We start from the raw sequence: 20,345 nt of genomic DNA on the forward strand, positions 1-20,345 counted from the left end.
ATAGCCGTAAATGAACTAAACCTCTAAACATATCAAATATTTTTAAATTAAATAAACAATCATTTCCAAATAGCGTTATGATACAACAGGAACATGAAATCTCAGACAGATTTGCATGCTATAAGAGTTTGTTTTATTGATTGATATATAATGTAATAAATAAAAGGATTCATAATAATAATAGCAATAATCATAATCATAATGGTGAAGCTGAGGAGACCATCAGCCACACAGCGTCCAGATGCCATGTACTGACCCCAAAGGGACACATCAAGGTCAGCATGTACCTGCACTGGGCACTGCGCCGACATACATACACCAGACATGGTGGTCATCATGGAGGATGAGACTATTCTCACAGACCGTACCATCACCGCCAATAGGCCAGATACCGTGTTCCACGACAAGAAGAACAAGTCTTGCGTCTTCATCAATGTGGTGATCCCAGGTGAGCAAAGGAACAGAGAAGATCATCGAGTCTAAAGATCTAGTGATCACAGTCTGTGGAACACGAGGACAAATTTGGGAACCATCAAGAAGAGCTGGACAAAGTCAAAGGTCGAGAAGATGGCACTCCTCGGCACGGCCCGCGTTCTCCAGCAAGTTCTCAGCTGAACAACAAGCTGAATTCAAAGCCTGAGACCTCTGGTGAACACCCCAGCATACCGCCGAGCACTGAGAGGAGGGATTAGCAATACGACTAATATTAATAATACTAGTAATAATAAATGATGTATTTCATAACTAGCTATGTTACCTTTCGAGACAACGAACAGAATACATTTAACAATATTTGCTACCTCGTGCCCCACGTCAGCGCCTCTCCTTGGTATCCTCGCGTGTCTGGCCTGTGCAGATAGACAGACATTGTGTTTTATTTTTACAGATTAAAAGCCCCCCAAGAAGCAATGAGGCCTTTAATGACCTCTTGGTCACGGCCATCATCAGTGTGTCTGTCTGCGGAGACAGCATCGACCTCGTCATTGAGAGGTTTACTTACCTTGGCAGTGACATTCATGTGACTCTGGTGACTCTTCCTATGAAGTCAGTAGGCGGATTCGGAGAGCATGGAGGATCATGACGTCACTTTAACAGGGTGTGTGGCGCTCCTGACATCTCTGCAAAAAGGACGAAGGTCCAAGTCTTTAGAGTCCTGGTGCTCCCTGTTTGCGAGATATGGACGCCATCCAGTGACCTGAGACGAAGACTGGACTCCTTCATGTGTCTCTCTTCAGAGAGTCCTTGGGTCCCGCTGGTTTGACTTTGTGTTGCTCATGGAGTCCCGAATGAGGCACATGACCTGCATTGTGAGGGAGCGTCAGTTACGGCACTACGGCCATGAGGTGTGAATCCCCAATTTGTGATTCAGGTCACAGGACCCTCTTTGTTGAGGACCAGGCCAAGGGGACGCCCACATAACACCTGGCTGTGGCAGATAGAGGGTCATTTCCGGAGGGTGGGACTGGACCACGTGTCTGCCTGGGGGGGTTGCCAAACAGGATCCTGAGGTGTTTTGTCGTGCGGTGGGTACGTGATGTACCAGTGCAGGCTCCCCATCCTGACCCTGACCTGACCAAGCAATGTGGCACTTCTTCTACCCTAGGAGTAAGGTATCGGTGTTGGGTTAACCCAATTACCCTATTAATTATCATAATTTGGGGGTTTTAGAAGAAATATTTTGAAACTCCTGCCAATTTTAACAGTCAGACAATAGAGATGTGTGGGTTTTGTTACCTCAGAGGCTATGAAGAAATTCTTGCAGAGTTACCCAATCCTTTGTTCCTTCAAGGCCGTGAATTGTCCATGTGGTACAATCTCGACTCTCTCCTTCCTCGGTGGCACCCTGCAGGTTTATCACTCCGTAAGCTCGATGTTGTCGTTTGCTTATGCCGAGTGTCACTTTCATCAGCTCCATCCTCTGGGCTGTTTTCACTACTTTAATTAAACAGAAGAAAAAAACAACAACTCAGGAGACCACATGGGGTTCCCTCTAACAAAAATGCCCTCAAGCAAATGACCTTTTAGCTTTCTTCAGGTTTCCTTTTCTCAGAAGTCATTAACAGTCCGAGTGTTTCCTTTATAGAAATAAATGTCTGGAGGTAAAATCTATTTTAGTTGAGTTAGACATGCTGTCTCACAGCACACAAGGCCCAAAAAATACTTGACCACTACATGGGAAAAAATGTCCAATCCAACGTGCCACAAGGGCCGACACAGAACTTCATTTCATTTTTATAGTTTTATTTCCACAAAAGTGCCCTGTCAAACAGGGAAGCGACATGGAACACAAAAGGCATAAACGATGTGCTTAGACAACAAGACAATGCCCAGCAAACACAGTCCCCAAAAAGCGAGGTCAGAACGTTAAATAGCACAGAAGAAACACAGAAAACTCCCAAACGCATCTGACTGAACCACCAAGAACTGTGAGATACAACTCCAGATTTACAGGACAGATGGCCATGACTGGCAGGTGGACCACCCACTAAACGCATGGAGCATAACCAAGGCATCTTATTAAACAAAGACCCTGCATTTGCTTTCGTATCTAGCCAGGGCTTTGATGGTAAATCCCCCTCTAGTGGGCCTTATTGGAAGTGTTCTGGGACTCCGTATCATAACATCCACAGTTCAATTCTGTTGCTTTTCACGGTTCTTATATTTGAAAAGAAGAGATAAATCTCGTCCGAGATGTTTCATTTCCTAAGGATCTTCCTGATGGTGCCTGGGACCCCATGAAAATCTCCACCACCAATCGGCTGCCATAGGTTTGCTAGTTTTCAGAATACCCTTCGATTTCTCTTTTCTGATGTATTTTTTCGGTGGGTCGTAAAAAGTTTTCTCTCTTTTGTGGTGAGATTGCTGTGGTACCATCTTGATTTGGGTACCTACTACAAGCGTCACCATTTTTTCTTATTATTGGTAGTGACGACTTCCATTGGTGGTCACATGCTCAGGTACTGCCATGACAAATGAGCCCCACTTGAAATGGCGAAGTGCTATAATCAACATCAAAGCATTCCGATTCACTTTAAAAACACCACACCATTTAGTGTCATTAGGGACAAATGAAGCGAGTTAGCAGGTACAATTTTTTTTCCATGTCCCTTTTGACTTCGACTTGGGTTTAGTGATTGGTTCTAAGTGCACATTAGAAACGATTTCCCGGTTTTGACCCTCGCCTCGTTCCTTGACCACAACTTCATCTCCTTGAGTGACTTCCTTGGTTCTCTGATAGCTCCATGTGATTCCCGCTCGACTCTTTCAACTCCTCCCATCTACTCGGAGTTCCCCTCACCCATTTTCTCTGGACCCTTTCACTCTCCAGCTAAGTGTTTCTATCAATTAGGACAATTTCTGAACTTTATTCAAAGTGTTGGATGTTTGGTATTTTCCACTGTAAACATTATTTATGAAAAACTTTATATTAGGAAGCCTGGCAGATGTCAAGCAAAAAAAAAAGAAAATTTGGACGTGAGCGTCAGTAGGCTTTGTGCCTTAGGAACCAAGTTACACAAACTATTGTAGAACATTTCAGTAAATATTTACAGCTCTGATGTTGATCTTTCTGATCATAAAAGCGGTCATTACGATAGCAATTGACGAGAAGAATTCAAAATGAATTTCAGAATTATGGTATTTAAGGTTTCCTCTAGAGTGTCTCTTTCCCTTGCACGATTTGGCTGAAAAACAAATCAGTACATCGTCATCTCATAATAGGCTTAAGTTTCGAGTTTGGTATTTTTCCGTCCAGTCGTTTTAGCTCTCGAGAAACTGTTACACATAGACAGACACACGCATCCATCATCAAGATATCAAAGTTTTTGGTATCAGGGAACCCTAAAGCGTTGAGATCTGTCGAAAACCGGAGTTCGAAATTTGTGACAAATCTAAAGCTTTCACTCCTCCCCCATAGATAATAGGTTATGATGGGGGGGGGGGGGGGGTTTATGGCACTAAGCAAAAAAAACAAAACAAAATCCGTTCAAACAATTGACGTAACTCGTTGGAATGGATTATTTTTATTTATTTATTTATGTTTCCATGACTTCCCATATTACTTTGTTCAAACAGATTATTATAAATTTTTCCCCGTTGCAGGTCAGTGAACTGTAAGGTGTGTGTTAAAAGCAGTGAACCGGAAGCCGAAATAGTTGGAAGACCACCGCGGTTGGAGTGGTTCTTTTGAGGAAAAGAGTTTCAAATGCAGAAGTTACGAGACTGGATTTACGGAAATTTCTCTGAGAATGTGATATTCCAGAGTCAATGGTGAAAAATTACGTTTACAGTCTAGTTGATAATGAAACTGAACAGTGTAGAATACGCTAGAACTACTAGCTGGCTATACTCTCCAGGTTCTGGTTCACTAAACTGCATACCAGGAAAAATAAATCGCTACTGAAATAAGAAAAAAATAAAAATAAACCGTATTTACGAAATACGTATTTCGTTTGAACATATTTTTTCTTTTTTTGCTCGACACCTACAGTGCTCCATAACATTTGAAGAGTTTCACATCTCAGAAAAAGTCGCCGATGTTTCAGATAAGAGATCCAGATAGCCGCACATTTACTGCTCCACTTCGAGGTCATTTAATTTCGGAGCTAAGCCTGTTCGGTTACGATGCCATATCTCCTATGCAAAGACAAACAGACAGTTAATGGAGACGTTATTTGTTGAGCCTGTGTCTGTGCAAAATGACAGAGAAAGTACATCTGAAACTAACACATGAAAGTTACAGTTACGTGAACACGCAAGTGTCTGCACACTTCAGATACAATCCCACTGAATACGGATACGTAACTAAACCATAAAAGAGGTGGAGCGGAGGCTTTGCACGACCAGAGTCCCGGACTTAAGTCCTGTGTCCAGGAGCCTCATGTATAAATGGTACATGCACCCAAAAATGTTGCATATGCCAGCTTCCACGCTCACATCGTGATGTATAAAAACTAAATTAGCATAAAGCCACGCACGGCAGCACAAACCATTGTGTACGCACATTTCCACTTTTGTCCATACGCCACGTTTTAGTGTGAATTCTACGCGCTGTGTTATACATGAGGCTCAGGTGATGTCAATAGAAGGTTCACCAATCCTCTCCATCAGTGCATTGTCACCTATGCGTGTCAGAGGGTCACCTTCTGGGCTCATCAGAGGTAAACCCTACCACCCCGGGACACCAGGGTGTATGATCGCTGACTCCTCAATCTATTTTATCATTCAAGGCTCTGAGCAGATGCCCATTGTGGACAACTGACTCCACCCCCTCCAGTCCAACAGCTATAAAGGCAAGATGGGCCCAGGTGCTTCTGGGGATGAGTCATGAGTACCCTTTAAGAAAAAGGAGACTAAAAGGTGACCTGACTGAAATGTTTAATTATGAAGGGAATCAGTCCAGTGGATCGGGACGGTGACTTTAAAAAGAGTTCAGCAAGAACACAGGGACACCATTGGAAACTTGTTAAGGGTTAAATTTCACACAAACATTAGGAAGAGGAGCACAGACACATGGAATAAGATGGTGGGTGGACAGTAGGACTTTAGAGACTTTCAAAACTCAACCTGATGTTATTTTGGAGGAATTACGTGGACAGGACTGTCGAGCTTTATTGACCTGAATGGCCTGTTTTCATCCAGATTGTTCTAAAGATTCTAATTTCAACTCTGGGACACTCGATCGTTTCATCGAGCTGGGTTGGGGCATCCCCCTTGATCTTTTCAGTGCACAATTACTGCAACCATTTGGGTGGGATCTTACTGAAAAGGGTCACTTGCCATCATGGATCCTGAACAGCCTGATGGTAGATGCACCTCCTGGTGGGGACGCTACGCTGCTAAATAATCATCCAGTTGTCGCCACACTTGCAGGTTGAGAGCCAGCATTTTGAGGTCTTCTGGATCGTCTCGGAGATGTTGTCCAGCCACTCTTTTCTTTGTCTGTCTCTTCTTCATTTTCCCCTGGATGGGTCCTGGCAAGTCTGTCTTGAAGAGGTTCTCAGATCTTGGGGCCAGATCACTTAAGCTTTCTCCTCTATACAATATCCTCTTTACCACCATCTTACTGCCTGATTGTTGTTGAATGACGCTATAGATCTTGTCGTCAGTGACACTGTCAAAGTATGAAATCAATACAACAGTCTAGTAGGACTTCAACTCCACTGCTTGGATGTTTCGCTGCAATTCTATTTCTATTCATGTGCATCTGTAGAAAGCATGAAAGGACCAACCAGGACACACAATAATCTGAACTTGGCTTTAAGATGGAACCATCTGTCTCTCCAGGATGGTTGCTACTGTCTGCACTTGATATAAATTAGCCGATGATGGAACCCCAAGAACTTGAGCTGACTGAACTTCAACTGCTTATCATGGTCCTCACACACTTGTGTCCATTTTCTCCTATGCTCAGTACCGTTGGTTTCAGCCCCCCAACGACCTTGACTTAGCTTAAGTGGCTCCATATTATGCTTTTGTAAAATAACTTCCCCAACCTGCAAGTGTGCAGGCTGTTTTAGGATTTAATCGCAAAGGTCACCGCTCCTCCTAACAACTGCATTTTTATTATGTAACTTCAGGCATCTGTAGACACTCGGCGGTCCACCCCGGTCAATGCAACTTCAAAAAGCAGCAAAACAATGCTGTCGTTCGAGCCAGAAAGCCGCCCAGAATTCTCCGCTCTCTGCTTCTTATTTTCTCTGTATGCTCTGATCGTTTGAAGTTCTTTGAAAGTCCACAATAAAACAAAAAAAACAAAAAAAACAAGAGGGACTTTATATACGTTAAAGTGCTCCATATGTGTATAATGAGTCATTAAAATGTTTGCTTGGAATGCTTCTTAAACACAGCTGATACGTCAAGGTTTTTGAAAGTGGCCTCATGAGGACCATCCAGGGCGTCCGCAGGCACCGTACGTCCGATTCGATAGACTGGTGTTGGGTTGTAAAATGAAGCCCAGGCCTCGCACGTCAGGTTCTCTTGGTTTGTTGTGTTCATACCAGTTGCTGGCTTCATATGGGTTTCTCATCACCTTCACTCACGTCGGCCTCCTCTGCTCCTCTTTTAAGTCAGGAATGCTGACTTTGCTGAATTGGATGCAGGTGCAGAGATGAACTCGACAAATTCTGATAGTTGGAGCTGTCTGCCATGCTGTTTGTGTTTGTTATTTCAAATACTTTGTAACATCATTACTGAAATATACAGGAGGAGCCATAATAAACTACCCTGTTTCTCAAGGTCATTGAGCAAGGTGGGTTGGGGTGGGGGGTCCTTTGATAGGAAATCCCTTATAGTTTTCAGTCGGCCACAGGCCTTGGTCCAGTGTCCACCATGTCCTTCAAAAACAACCAATCCATCATCACTACACAACGCGCCTTTTGAACGCACTTCAGCATTCCTCCCAACGCGGAAGTCCCAAATCGGAAAGCAATTCTTCAGTGGGTGGCTAAATTTAGACAGACGAGTACAACAATGAAGAGAAAATCTCCAGGCCGCCCTCGGACTGTACGAACGCTTGAAAACATCCAAGCTGTAAGGGCATCCATTTTGCGGTCTCCTAGACGTTCAGCGCACTTCTGTCTTAGCCATTTCCAAAATGTCTCTGAGGAGGATTTTGCATGAGGACCTTAATTTCCATCCACACAAAATGATGGAAGCACAGGAACTCGCTGAGAGAGACTGTGACAGCCATAGAGAGTTGTGCATCGACATTCTACAAACCGTTCATCGAGACGCTATCATCATGGGCAGCGATGAGGCACATTTCCATTTGAATGGTTGCGTAAATAAGCAAAACTTTCGCTATTGGGCTGAAACCCACCCTCGTGAACTTCATTAGAGACCCCTGCACAGTAAGCGTGTTACAGTTTGGTACACCGTTGCAAAAAATTTGGCATTGTAGGTCCTTACTTTTTTGTGGAGGGGGGGAACAACGGTCACCGTCACTTCAGAACGTAATATTGAAATGCTAGAGAACTGGAAGAAATGGATGCTGTGGATGCCTGGAGCAACAGCTCATACAGCCTGTGCGGAGATCCATGCATGTTTATCAGGAGATGTTTCCGGGGAAGCTGATCTCCCTGCGCAGCAATGTCGGGTGGCCTTCACGTTCGCCTGATCTCGCTCTGTGCGATTTCTTCTTCTATCTCAAGTCACAGGTCTACAAACAGCGACCTCAAAACCTTGAAGCCCTCAAGGACGCTATTCCCTTTGAAATGGCCGAACGAGTCATGCGAGCGTTCAGAAATCGTCTCAAAGAGTGTAGTGCTAATGATGGCCACCAGCTTGAAGACATCATTTTTAAAACGCAGTGAAAAAAATCTGTTTTGTATCCCCTTTCTTGTGTTGTAATGAAATGTGGTACTTCTTTTGTGTTTTTGAACAGCGTGGTAGTATTTCTAACATATCTCTGTGCCTTAGATTCCAAAAATCAATCTGAAATGGGTTCATCCTACTACACTATGGCTATGTTCACATTACCGGGCTGAAGTGACTCCGGTTCAGTTTCTTGCCTGAATGAGACACAAGCCTGATGTTTTCTGGGCTGTGTGGACACAGAAATGCGATCTTTTCACATCAGGTTTGAGTCACTTTGACATGTGGTCCCTGATTGGATACGTATACGATTTGTGGCCATGTGACATGAATGAGAACGGTCAGATCAGAATCCAAATGTTTTTTTTTTGATCCATACGCATGCACTGAGCGTTGTCACCATCAGCCAGCACAGCAAAACAACAATGGAGTACTGCTGCAGCTGTGACAACACTCACAGTTCCACCATTGCTGGCTCTTCGTCTCTGTGTGCAGCAGTGCCACCAACTGCTTGCCATCGGGATTTTGTTCACCTTCTCATCCCTGGCAAACCATTTGCCATCCTCCAGAGCAAAATGTAAGGCATGCACTAGCTACTGGCACATTCATGTTAATACGGTGAGTTGTTGTCTCACAAATATGACGCTTTTTTTTGTCGGTGACGTCGATGACTTGTGCACAAATGTTGTCACACACGTGTGATTAGGAAACAGCTAAAGGGCCTAAATGATAGTAATACCATGTCAGACCAGGGGGCGGTGGGGTGCGCTGACTGTCTCTCTCAATCTCTTGCAGTCCTTTCACGGGAAATCCCGCAGGGTTCCAGCGCCCATGATGACATCTCTTTCTGGTCCCGGTGATGTCACTCCCAGTTCCAGCACCAATGCTGATGTCACTTCCAGTTCCAGGCCATGATGACGTCATTTCCTTTACCGGCCTTTAAAGCTGCCATCTTACCTCCATAAGATCAGTATTATTTTGGACTCAAACCTGTGAACATCTCTGTTCAATTCACTTCAAACGATATACGGGTGGGCTGCCCCAAACCTTTATGATGTCTGTGACTCATCTTTGTGACATTATTAATGTGCACATGAAGATAGATGCGTTCACAGGATGGTTACAGCAGGTCACTTGATAGTTCACTATTAGAAACTCATGGTAGGCCCATCTTAGAAATCGCCTTAGTCAATGGGTGGGCCTCTCTGGCAGGATCTTAAATTGGTTTGAAATCTACCTGGCAGGTAGAAAATTCTTTGTTAGTTGTAGTAATTAAAATTCAAAGACCCCTGATATTCTAAATGGTGGTCCACAAGGCTCTCTCCTGGGTCTGCTGCTCTTTTTGATTTACAAGCTTCCATTGAGTCAGATTATCTCGGGGCATAACAAGAGCTACCACAGCTCTGCTGATGAAACACAACTGTATTTATCAATTGCACCTGATGACCCCGACTCTCTTGATTCACTGACCCCAATGTCTTACTTGTGTTTCTGAGCGGATGAGAAGTAATTTTCTCAAACTAAATAAGGAGAAAACAGAAAATTTAGTGATTGGCATAAATGGATATAATGAGGTTATTAGAAATAAACTTGATGCATTTGGATTAAAAGTCAAGATGGAGGTAAAGAATTTAGGGGTAACTATTGACTATTGACCTGAATTTTAAATCAAGAAAATGATTTTCCATCCATAGCTTAAGATCAGTGATGCAGTCAGTGAGTGTGCAGGGAGGTGAATCTGAAGTCACGCCCGCTTGATTTTAATTAGACAATCCTTTTGGCGCCCCCTTCATAAATAAATGCGCGCCCCAGACTGCTATAATGAGTAGTGGGAAAACGGGACAAAGCAAAGGAAATGTGCGCCTTTGAAATGTCCACCTGAATCGGTTTATGAAGACTTTTTAAAGGGGCGCACACTGGGGACAGCCAGTATTTTTTGAAAAGCGGCCACAGCAGCCCTTTGACACCATTTTGGAGATGCCATTTGCAGCAGCTGGCATACACTTGGTATTCTTGATGATCTGTTAATGCACAGAGTTTCTTAAACGGTGGGTCAGGACCCTTTTTGAGTTGGGCTTCACAATCGTATTCAATGCTTTGTGGAGGGGTTTCAGCAGTTTAGGCAATCGATCCGCTGGGAACTTGTAGCGGAGATTAACCCCACCGATGACTCTCAGCAGCATTTCGGGGTCTAAATGGACAGAGAAGGCCAAAGTGGGTTGTGTGAAAGAAACAAGTTTAAGAAATGCAGCTCATTTGGTGGATGTGGGGCTCTTTCAGGATGGATATCTGCACACACTCAAATCGGATTTCAGGTCAGGTTGGGGAGTCCGCACTGGTACAGCGAGGTGCCACACCCACCACACGACAAAACCTCTCGGGATCCTGGTTGGCAACCCCCCGGGCAGCCATACGTGGTCCAGTCCCAGGGAAATGACCCTCTATCTGCCGCAGCCAGGTGTTACGTGGGCGACCCCTTGGCCTGGTCCAGCCACTCGGGTCCTCAGACCTGGATCACCCTTGGGTAATCATGCCACATGGCTGTAGTGCCATAACTGATGCCCCTTCACAATGTGGGTCATGTAGCTCATTCGGGACTCCATGAGCAGCACAAAGTCATCCCAGCGGGACCCTGGGACTCTCCAAAGAGACACAGTACTGAAGGAGTCCAGTCTTCATCTCAGCTCACTGGATAGCGTCCATGTCTCGCAAACAGGAAGCACCAGGACTCTAAAGACTCGGATTTGCAAAAATGAAGTTATACAGCCCAACAAAAACAATCAGATATGAACCAAAAATTGGAATGGAGTTCCATGGTAGTTGCAGTGTAAAACTGATCTGCCCACAGAGTGGTGCGCCATACTGCCAGCTGTCCCACGACTTGACCTTCTCGCTGGAGTCCGGGGACAAACTGTGGGCACAACCGGCCACTGAATGCCCAACACTGGCTCCTTCACAAAATGCAAACCAAGCAATGGTTTCTTCTGACCATAAAGCACAGATCCAAAGTTTTGCGCCTTCACCGCATTTCTTCCACTCCCTGAACTTCTCCTCGTTACCCTTGTGATTAAAGATCGTCTCTGCAAACTTTTCTTTTCAATAGCAAGTTGTGGATGGAAAGAGAAAGCGAGTGTTCTTCTTGGCGAGGTTACAACATCCCTTGCTCTTAAATGTCTCCATGATGGATGGGCCATCGTTTAAGCATTTTATGAATTTTTTTTATTGGGTTCATCCAAAATGTGCAGGTCACTGATCCTTTGCTTTGCACATTTTGACGGCTTTTTGACTTTCAACCATGACGAACGAATGTCATCAATGAACCTCTGGTGTGTGTGCCCTCGTTTTACACCCGGTAGGAAGAAATGTGACCTTTGGGTTCTTATGGAAGCAATTCAGAATTTCCAGCTCTTCTACAAGTAACAGTTAAGGTGACAGAAGGTTATCTTTAAGGGACTTCACTGTATGAATGCATCTGCCTGGGACTACAGTACAATAGAAAATAAAAGATTTGAATGGCCACGTGAGAGAGCTGCCCAGTCATGGAGGTGGCCTTGAATATTTTCATTATAATATCAGATGTGGCTTGTGTTTCTTATTTGATTGGGGAAAAAAATGCAGCCTTTGCAAGGGCATTCATTAAAATCAAGACACAGAAAATCAAGTAGTTCATATCAATTTAGGACTGGCTTTGTTTTAAAGTCTCTTTTGTGATCCCTGCTGAAATCAAAGTAATCAATGTAGACCTTGGCATTAAATGTTTGCAGTACACCATGTATGGGAAGTATTTTCTAACGTGTGTGGCAATAAAATGCATTGCATTTGTCATTCCAAGAGTTGGCGCACCACAAACATTTGTAGAAATAAAAGGCATTACTACAAATATTTCTGGTGTGCCATCTGTTAGAGTGACAAATGCAACGCATTTCATGACTGCAAATGCTTGTGGTGTACCATCTGTTAGAGTGACAAATGGACTGCATGTGTCTCTGTTATATGCCATTTGGTATGGGATTCGTTAAAAGCTGCATTTTTTTTGTTCTAATGCATGTGGTAGTAAAATGAATTGCATTTTTCGATCCCACAGATGGCAAATTACAAACATTTGTAGTAATAAAATGCATTACTACAAATGTTTGTGATGTGCCATCTGTTGGAATCTAGTTTAGTAAGGGTAGAAATGAAATGTAGCGACAAGAAAAGCTAATTTAAAAAGTGGCTTTAAATTGACTTTAAAGTTGAGTCGCTTCTGGCGTTTATGTGATGTTTGATGGAGAAGTACAGAGAAGGTGAGAAGGAACTGTATTATGTGTCTGTGGACTTGGAGAGAGTGTATGACAGGGTGCAATGAGAGGAGTTATGGTGCCGTATGAGGAAGTCGGGAGTAGCAGAAAAGTATGTGAGGGTGGTGCAGGATACGTAAGAGGACCGTGTGAGTGTGGTAGGAATGATAGCCTGCTTCAAGGAGAGTGTAGCTGCGTTCTCTCAAAATTACCAAAGTTCAGCAGCTCTGGCATACAAAATGGGATTCAGCAAAAGCCTGACACATCGAAATGATTCCACAGACAAAATATCTTCATTTTTAAAAGCTTTCGTAAAAATGAAAAGTAAAACAGTTCACACAAAAAAAGAGAAAATTGATATAGCAAAAAATAGTTCTATTCAAAGCTTAAATCTGGTTTCATTTCTAATCATTACAAATCACTTCTAAACATTTCAAAACGTTCAGAAAACTGTACGTCTATCCCATGTCTGTGCTGAAAATGTGTCTTTAAGTCTCTGAGCACTGGGACCACCTAATTCTAAATAACAACCGACTCAGTTATCACACTGCATCTTAGTTATAGCAAGAACGTTCTCCCTCATACTAACTTACAGGGGGGGGAAGACTATAAGATTGTCAAGGACTATGAAAGAAATTGATATTCTATTCAAATTAAGAGGCGCTGATACAGCAGATTGTGGCACCCACCACATGACAAACCAACTCAAGATCCCAGATTAGGCTCCGGGTGCAGCCATGTGACGAGTGACACCTCAGTACCCCACAAGTTCAGATGGAATGGACCAGTGGGAGGTTTTTTTTTATGGAGTGCCAGTTCTGCCACCAACCCCCAGGTTTTCGGGCCTACATGCAGATTTACGTCATCCCCAGGGCGGAGCGATTGCAGGTTAAGGGCCTTCCTTGCTCAAGGGCCCAACAGAGTAGAGTCTCTTTTGGCGTTTACGGGATTCGAAAAGGCAACCTTCCGATTACCAGTGCAAATCCGTAACCTCAGAGTCACCACTCCGCCTATTCAATTTAAGCAAACACTAATACGGGTCTGTGGTGGGCTGGCGCACTGCCCGGGGTTTGTTTCCTGCCTTGTGCTCTGTGTTGGCTGGGATTGGCTCCTGCAGACCCCACGTGACCCTGTAGTTAGGATATCACGGGTTGGATAATGGATGGATGGACTAATATGGGTTTAACTCAAAGCTTTAACCATCTAAGATCTTACAGTGAGAGTGGCATTACATCAGGGATCGGCTCGAAGCCCTGGAACGTATTTTCTAAGGTGTGTTGCACTTTTGGTTAACCTTCCGATTGCTGGTGCAGATCCCTAGCCTCTGAGCCACCATTATTGAACTGCGAATGCAAAGGGGAAATGGGTCTTTGTCACAGACATTATGGAGGGCACCGTACATCCCAAAGACACGCATGTTAGCGGAACTGAAACTCTAAGCTGCCCTATTCTGACCAGAGGCTCTTCTTGGCCAGAGACAGACTGATATTCCATCCAAGGATGTTTCTCACTGACAATGTCATGGAAGAGGCTTGTTTAGAAAATGGAGAGATGGAGTAACACTTGGCATCATGTTTCCAATTATGGATAGCGACCAATGGAAATTACCCTTTCACAGCTGTGAGACCAAAAAAAAAAAAGAAGGTGTCTGTGTAGGAATTTGAAGCTCATGAAAGCCACACACCAAACCCAAGGAACACCAAAGCAAATGGAGCAACCAGAGGAAAACGAGTCATCGGGGAGCCTCCAGGTCCGCTCTGGACGAGTGCGCTAATCACTCCCAACGGCTCTGCTTTTAATCTCCTTCAGCTGCACACAAATTGTAAACTCCAGTCTCAGCTACTAAAACATTTTGAGCAAAATCATGGAATAAATGAAGCTAAATACCAAAAGTGTAACTTTCAGGGCTAACTGTGAATTAACATTTACAGTATAATTAAATTACAGTGACTACGTGACAGAATAGGAACCAAAAAGTACCAATGAATAATTTAGCTTTCTTTAACTGACTGACGCAAATGATCGTCAGGGACACAAATCCATTCAGCCGAGGCCGAAGTGTTCCAACTAGATTGCTTAACGAAATCCTGAAAAGCAAGAAGATGCCCGAGGATAAGAAAAGAATTGTATTAATAGTAACTTTCATGAATAAAAGAAATGTGGAGAACTGCAGTGACTGCAGGGGTATAAAGCTGATCAGCCACACCATGAAGACATGGCAAAGAGGGGTGGGTGCCAGGCTGAGAGGAGAGGCGGCGATCTGGCAGTCGTAATATGTTTTCATGCCAGGAAAGAGTCCTACAGAAGTGATGTTTGAGTTGATGGAGGAGTGCAGAGAAGGTCAGAAGGAACTGCACTGCATGTTTGTGGACTTGGAGGAAGCGTACGACAGAGAGCCAAGAGAGGAGTTATGGCGCTGTAGGAGGAAGTCGGGAGTAGTAGAAAAGTATGTGAGGGTGGCGCAGGATACGCAAGAGGACCGTGTGAGTGCAGTGGGGTGTGCCAAGACGCAGACTTTAATTGCGCTCGGATTTGTTTGTACTTATTAAATATCACTTAAATGTCCTGCTAATTGCAGTGCTTTGTTCTCCGATTGCTCACCCTTCACAAAACCAGACTACGTTCCAACACAGCGCACACAGGAGTTGCTTTCCTGGGCACAGGTGTCGTTTATCTGTAAATTGCATTTTGAATGCTGCATACGAGTGCAAAAGGCAAACAATTTACCGGTCGCTACAGTTTCATGATAAATCCCTCGTCTGACAGTCTTACCAGCCCTTCAAAGCTTCGTCCCTCCGAGGAGTGCATGCCCAGCGTTGGCGAACATCTGCGTCAGATGCATTTTTGGTCGTCTTGGTTTGGACGGACATATTTTTGTAAACGATAGGAAAACACTAGCGTGGGTGGAGATTGCGGTTGCTTCAAAATGCCGTTTTTAAACAAAAACTTAGCAGTATGGATGTCTTAACCAGCTTCCATTTTGTTTACTGAAAATTTCACCGGTCGAAGAAATGATAATTTATGGTTCTCTCGGCTTTGCTTCTGTGATTTTAGAGACAGACTCCCAATCGGCTTTTGCATCGCATACTGGATTCATTATTTTGCTGCTGGATTTCAATCCGTTTTAACAAGTGTTTTAATAGTACTGTACATAAACCCCAAAGAAACCGACATTGCGCGGGCACACGTGATTTTACTGTACTTTGAAATGAATACCCTTGAAAGCAAAGATGAAAGTTTTGTATTAATTTTAGATATGTTTGCCAAAATCATTAGTTCTGAGAGTTTATAGCAAATTCCACTCTTTTGATGTTTTCATTGGGTTTGCTTTATTGTGGCACTTTACTGCAGTTACATTTTTATAGGTTAAAGAAAAAACAGAAAAGTCTTCAATTAGATAGATACTTTATTAATCCCAAGGGGAAATTCACACATTCAGTACATTGATAACACTGTTCAGCTGAGATACACGGCGCACGAGCTGTCCTAGACGGGCAGACAGATGAGATCATTTGAAGTTTTACCGGAAGTCAACCGAAAACAGCAGCTTTCCTAATAATCTGCTCAAACACAGCGAGTCTAAATGCAAACGTTTGTGCAAGCAGCACACAAAACATCCAAAGTGGTGTGAGGCCTCCAAAATAGAACCACAAAGCAGGCCAGTATCCTAGCTAGCTTGCCCAGATAAGGTACACTCCTCAAGGGCAACCTCGGGCCTTCTTACTTTACAGGCTGTCTTTGGCCTACAATACAACAAATGAGCTTTGACTTTATAAAGTTCACAATCAAAATACCCCACCATGAGAAGGATTACCATAAACCCCTGGCTTTTAGAAAAATGGGTGACAAAAAGAATCTTCATGAAAAGTGGACTGAAAATATAGCAAAATGCTCAAAAGAAGGCGGCGGCCATGGAGACCTGAAGTCGAAAGTCTGAAGACTTGTCTTCAACTTCATTATCACAGTTCAGCACACCAGCCACTACACAGATTGACCAAAAAAAAAATCTCATGAACACCGCTTTCCTAATTTGTGAGCAAACCCTTACTGGCACATCCCTTACCTCCTTTTTTTCCCCCACTCAAGAAGACTACGATGGGAGAGGAGACACACACAAGCACCTATTCTGAACGTACTCTACATAATGGCAAGTGTGCAACGGTCTCTCTGCAAATACACACACCAAATGGAATCCATCTTCTTGAATCAGCCATTGTTCAGCCACTGGATGGAATCTCCACGCCATTATCCTTGCACAGGATCCCCCCCTAGCCCCCCCCCGATAAGGCTGATGACAGAATATGCCCTTTTGTCCCCTTTATAAAAATTACGGCCACTACTCAAATGCTTCAATCCCATGGCAATGATCTTGTCTTACGCCAATAACATATTTCAAACAAAACCAGAGTGAAATATCCAGTGCTCTTAGCATTCTAGCTGGATCTCCTACAGCTTTGCGGTCTGGACAGTATGGAGCCGTTTAATCATCCCAGCAACAGACATCATCCAGTACTTATGAAGGATCAGTGAGTTTAAAAGTCTGTCAAGGTGCTCCTTCCACCTCTCAACAATATCTCAAGCACACTGGTCAATGCGTGCCATCCCATGCAGAGAGCAGCCTGGGAAACATCGTCCCTAACCTTCCAGGGTCGTCAAAAGGGCCTACCTCTGGCAACCTAACACCCAGCTGGAGATCTGACCTTGTGCTTTATTTCATCGAACCTGAGCCTATGCAAGGAAGTACAACTCAAAGTCCACCCATACACTGGTCTTCACTTTTGCCACTGGTGCAGTTGTTAACCTTTCTTGGTCTGCTGACACCTCTCAAGTCTATCCTGGAGACCTTTTTGTTAACATCACAAGGAAGGCCTTTGTCCACCTTAACAATTTTATTTGAGACTGGTGTCCACCAACAGATCTTACATTTGCTGCCATGACAGGTACCAACAAAATTTTGTCCACATACCTGTTTACCTGCTTCCGTTATCGTGGTCTTGAACATTGGCCATTCGGACTTGATGACTCTTGAGACGTTAAAATGTAACCTCTTGGGTGGGGTGGGGGGGGTGGGGGGGGTGGGGCAGATTTGGAGCCCGTGTATAACATTGAAAGTTCCTTCCTCAATGCCAGACAGCTGGAGTTAGTTTCTGGTAGATGAGACCATTACCTTAATATGACCTCAACTTGCAGAAAGAAAAGGCCATTCCCTGGAAGGTGTGTTTAGGTGGAACGATGTGTCTAATCTGAACTTATGTGGTGAATTGTTACTGGACTCATGAGCAAGTTATGAATTGACCACGAAAAAAATAAAAAAATAAATATATACATACATATACACTGTATATACACACATACAAACTAACTAAAAGATAACTGTTTACTGGCAACATTAGCTGGAAACATCATCCCTAAGAACGCCTACCAAAGTCAAAGGCCAGCTAAACCGACTAAAAGATCTAGGGCACCTCCATGAAAGCCCCACTATTATGATCCCCTCTGTTCCACTGAAGGACTACATGGTAGACACAGCAGACTGAAGGAATATGAAGGTCTTCTGCAAGTCTTCCTCCATATTCATTCTTAAAATGGTAACAAAAGGTCCCATCTGGGGAAGCACGGTGGCAGCGCTGCTGCCTTATGGTATGGAGGTCAGGGTTCACGCCCCACGTCTTCCTGATGTGGAGTGTGCATGTTCTCCCTGTGTCCACAAGGATGTTCTCTGACACTCCAAAGACATGCATTTTAGTTGGACTGGCGATGCTACAGTATCTCACAAACGTGAGTACACCCCTCATATTTTTGCAAATATTATATCTTTTCATGGGACAGCACTGAAGATATGATGCTTTGACCCAATGTAAAGTAGTTCGTGTACAGTTTGTATAAGACTGTAAATTTGCTGTTCCCTCAAAATAACTCAACACACAGCCATTAATGTCTAAAATGCTGGCAACAAAAGTGAGTACACCCCTAAGTGAAAAATATCCAAATTGGACCCAAAGTGTCAATATTTTGTGTGGCCACCATTATTTTCCAGCACTGCTTTAACTCTCTTGGGCATGGAGTTCACTAGAGGTTCACAGGTTGCCACTGGAATCCTCTTCCACTCCTCCAGGACAACATCACAGAGCTGGTGGATGTTAGAGACCCTGCACTCCTCCACTTTCCCCACAGATGCTCAATAGGGTTTAGGTCTGGAGACATGCTTGGCCAGTCCAGCACCTTTACCCTCAGTTTCTTTAGCAAGGCAGTGGTCATCTTGGAGGTGTGTTTGGGGTCGTTATCATGTTGAAATACTGCCCTGCGGCCCAGTTTCCGAAGGGAGGGGATCATGATCTGCTTCAGTATGTCACAATACATGTTGGCATTCATGGCTCTCTCAATGAACTGTAGCTCCCCAGTGCACGCAGCACTCATGCAGCCCCAAACCATGACACTCCCACCACCATGCTTGACTGTAGGCAAGACACGCTTGTCTTTGTACTTCTCACCTGGTTGCCGCCACACACGCTTGACACCATGTGAACCAAATAAGTTTCTTGGTCTCATCAGACCACAGGACATGGTTCCAGTAATCCAGGTCCATAGTCTGCTTGTCTTCAGCAAACTGTTTGCGGGCTTTCTTGTGCATCATCTTTAGAAGAGGCTTCCTTCTGGGACGACAGTCATGCAAACCAATTTGATGCAGCGTGCGGCGGGCGTATGGTCTGAGCACTGACAGGCTGACCCCCCCCAAACCTCTACAGCACTCATACGTCTATTTTTAAAAGACAACCTCTGGATATGACGCTGAGCACGTGCACTCAATTTCTTTGGTCGACCATGGCGAGGCCTGTTCAGAGTAGAACCTGTCCTGTTAAACTGCTGTATGGTCTTGGCCACCGTGCTGCAGCTCAGTTTCAGGGTGTTGTTAATTGTCTTATAGCCTACGCCATCTTTATTTAGAGCAATAATTCGTTTTTTCAGATCCCCAGAGAGTTCTTTGCCATGAGGTGCCATGTTGAACTCCCAGTGACCAGTAGGAGAGAGTGTGAGAGCGATAACACCAAATTTAACACACCTGACACCTTGTAACACTAACGAGTCACATGACACCGGGGATGGAAAATGGCTAATTGGGCACTATTTGGACATTTTTCACTTAGGGGTGTACTCACTTTTGGTGCCAGCGGTTTAGACATTAATGGCTGTGTGTCGAGTTATTTTGAGGGGACAGCAAATTTACACTGATACAAGCTGTGTTGTCCCATGATGAGAATATAAAATAAAATATTTAGAAAAATGTGAGGGGTGTACTCACTTTTGTGAGATACTGTAAATCAGGGGTCCCCAACCACCGGTCCGCGACCCACTACCGGGCCGCAGCCGTCTGACAGCCAGGCCGCGAGAGAACTGCCGGCAACGGAGACTCACTTTTCAGAACGCTTGGTGGGGCGGGGCTTTGCAGCGGTGCAGAGAGAGGAGAGAGACCGAGGTGAGAGAGTATTACAACAAAGTATTGTTACGGTCCCGACAGTTTTCCCATATGACACGAGTCTATAGAAATCGCGTTACTACGAAGTACATTCAACAGATGCTTTCATTACAACGAAGTGACCTTGAAATGCCTGAATGAATCATCCACAGAGCAGTTAGATCTGTGGTCGCAGCTCAGATGTGCACGTTTGCACAACGATCCCCAAACAGAAACATTGTAAAAAAATCTCTTTCTTCGAACTTTCCTCGTACTGTTTTTATTTTTTTGTTGTTTTT

Source organism: Erpetoichthys calabaricus, chromosome 15 (genome assembly GCF_900747795.2).
Source record: "Erpetoichthys calabaricus chromosome 15, fErpCal1.3, whole genome shotgun sequence".
Taxonomy (NCBI): Eukaryota; Metazoa; Chordata; class Cladistia; order Polypteriformes; family Polypteridae; genus Erpetoichthys; species Erpetoichthys calabaricus.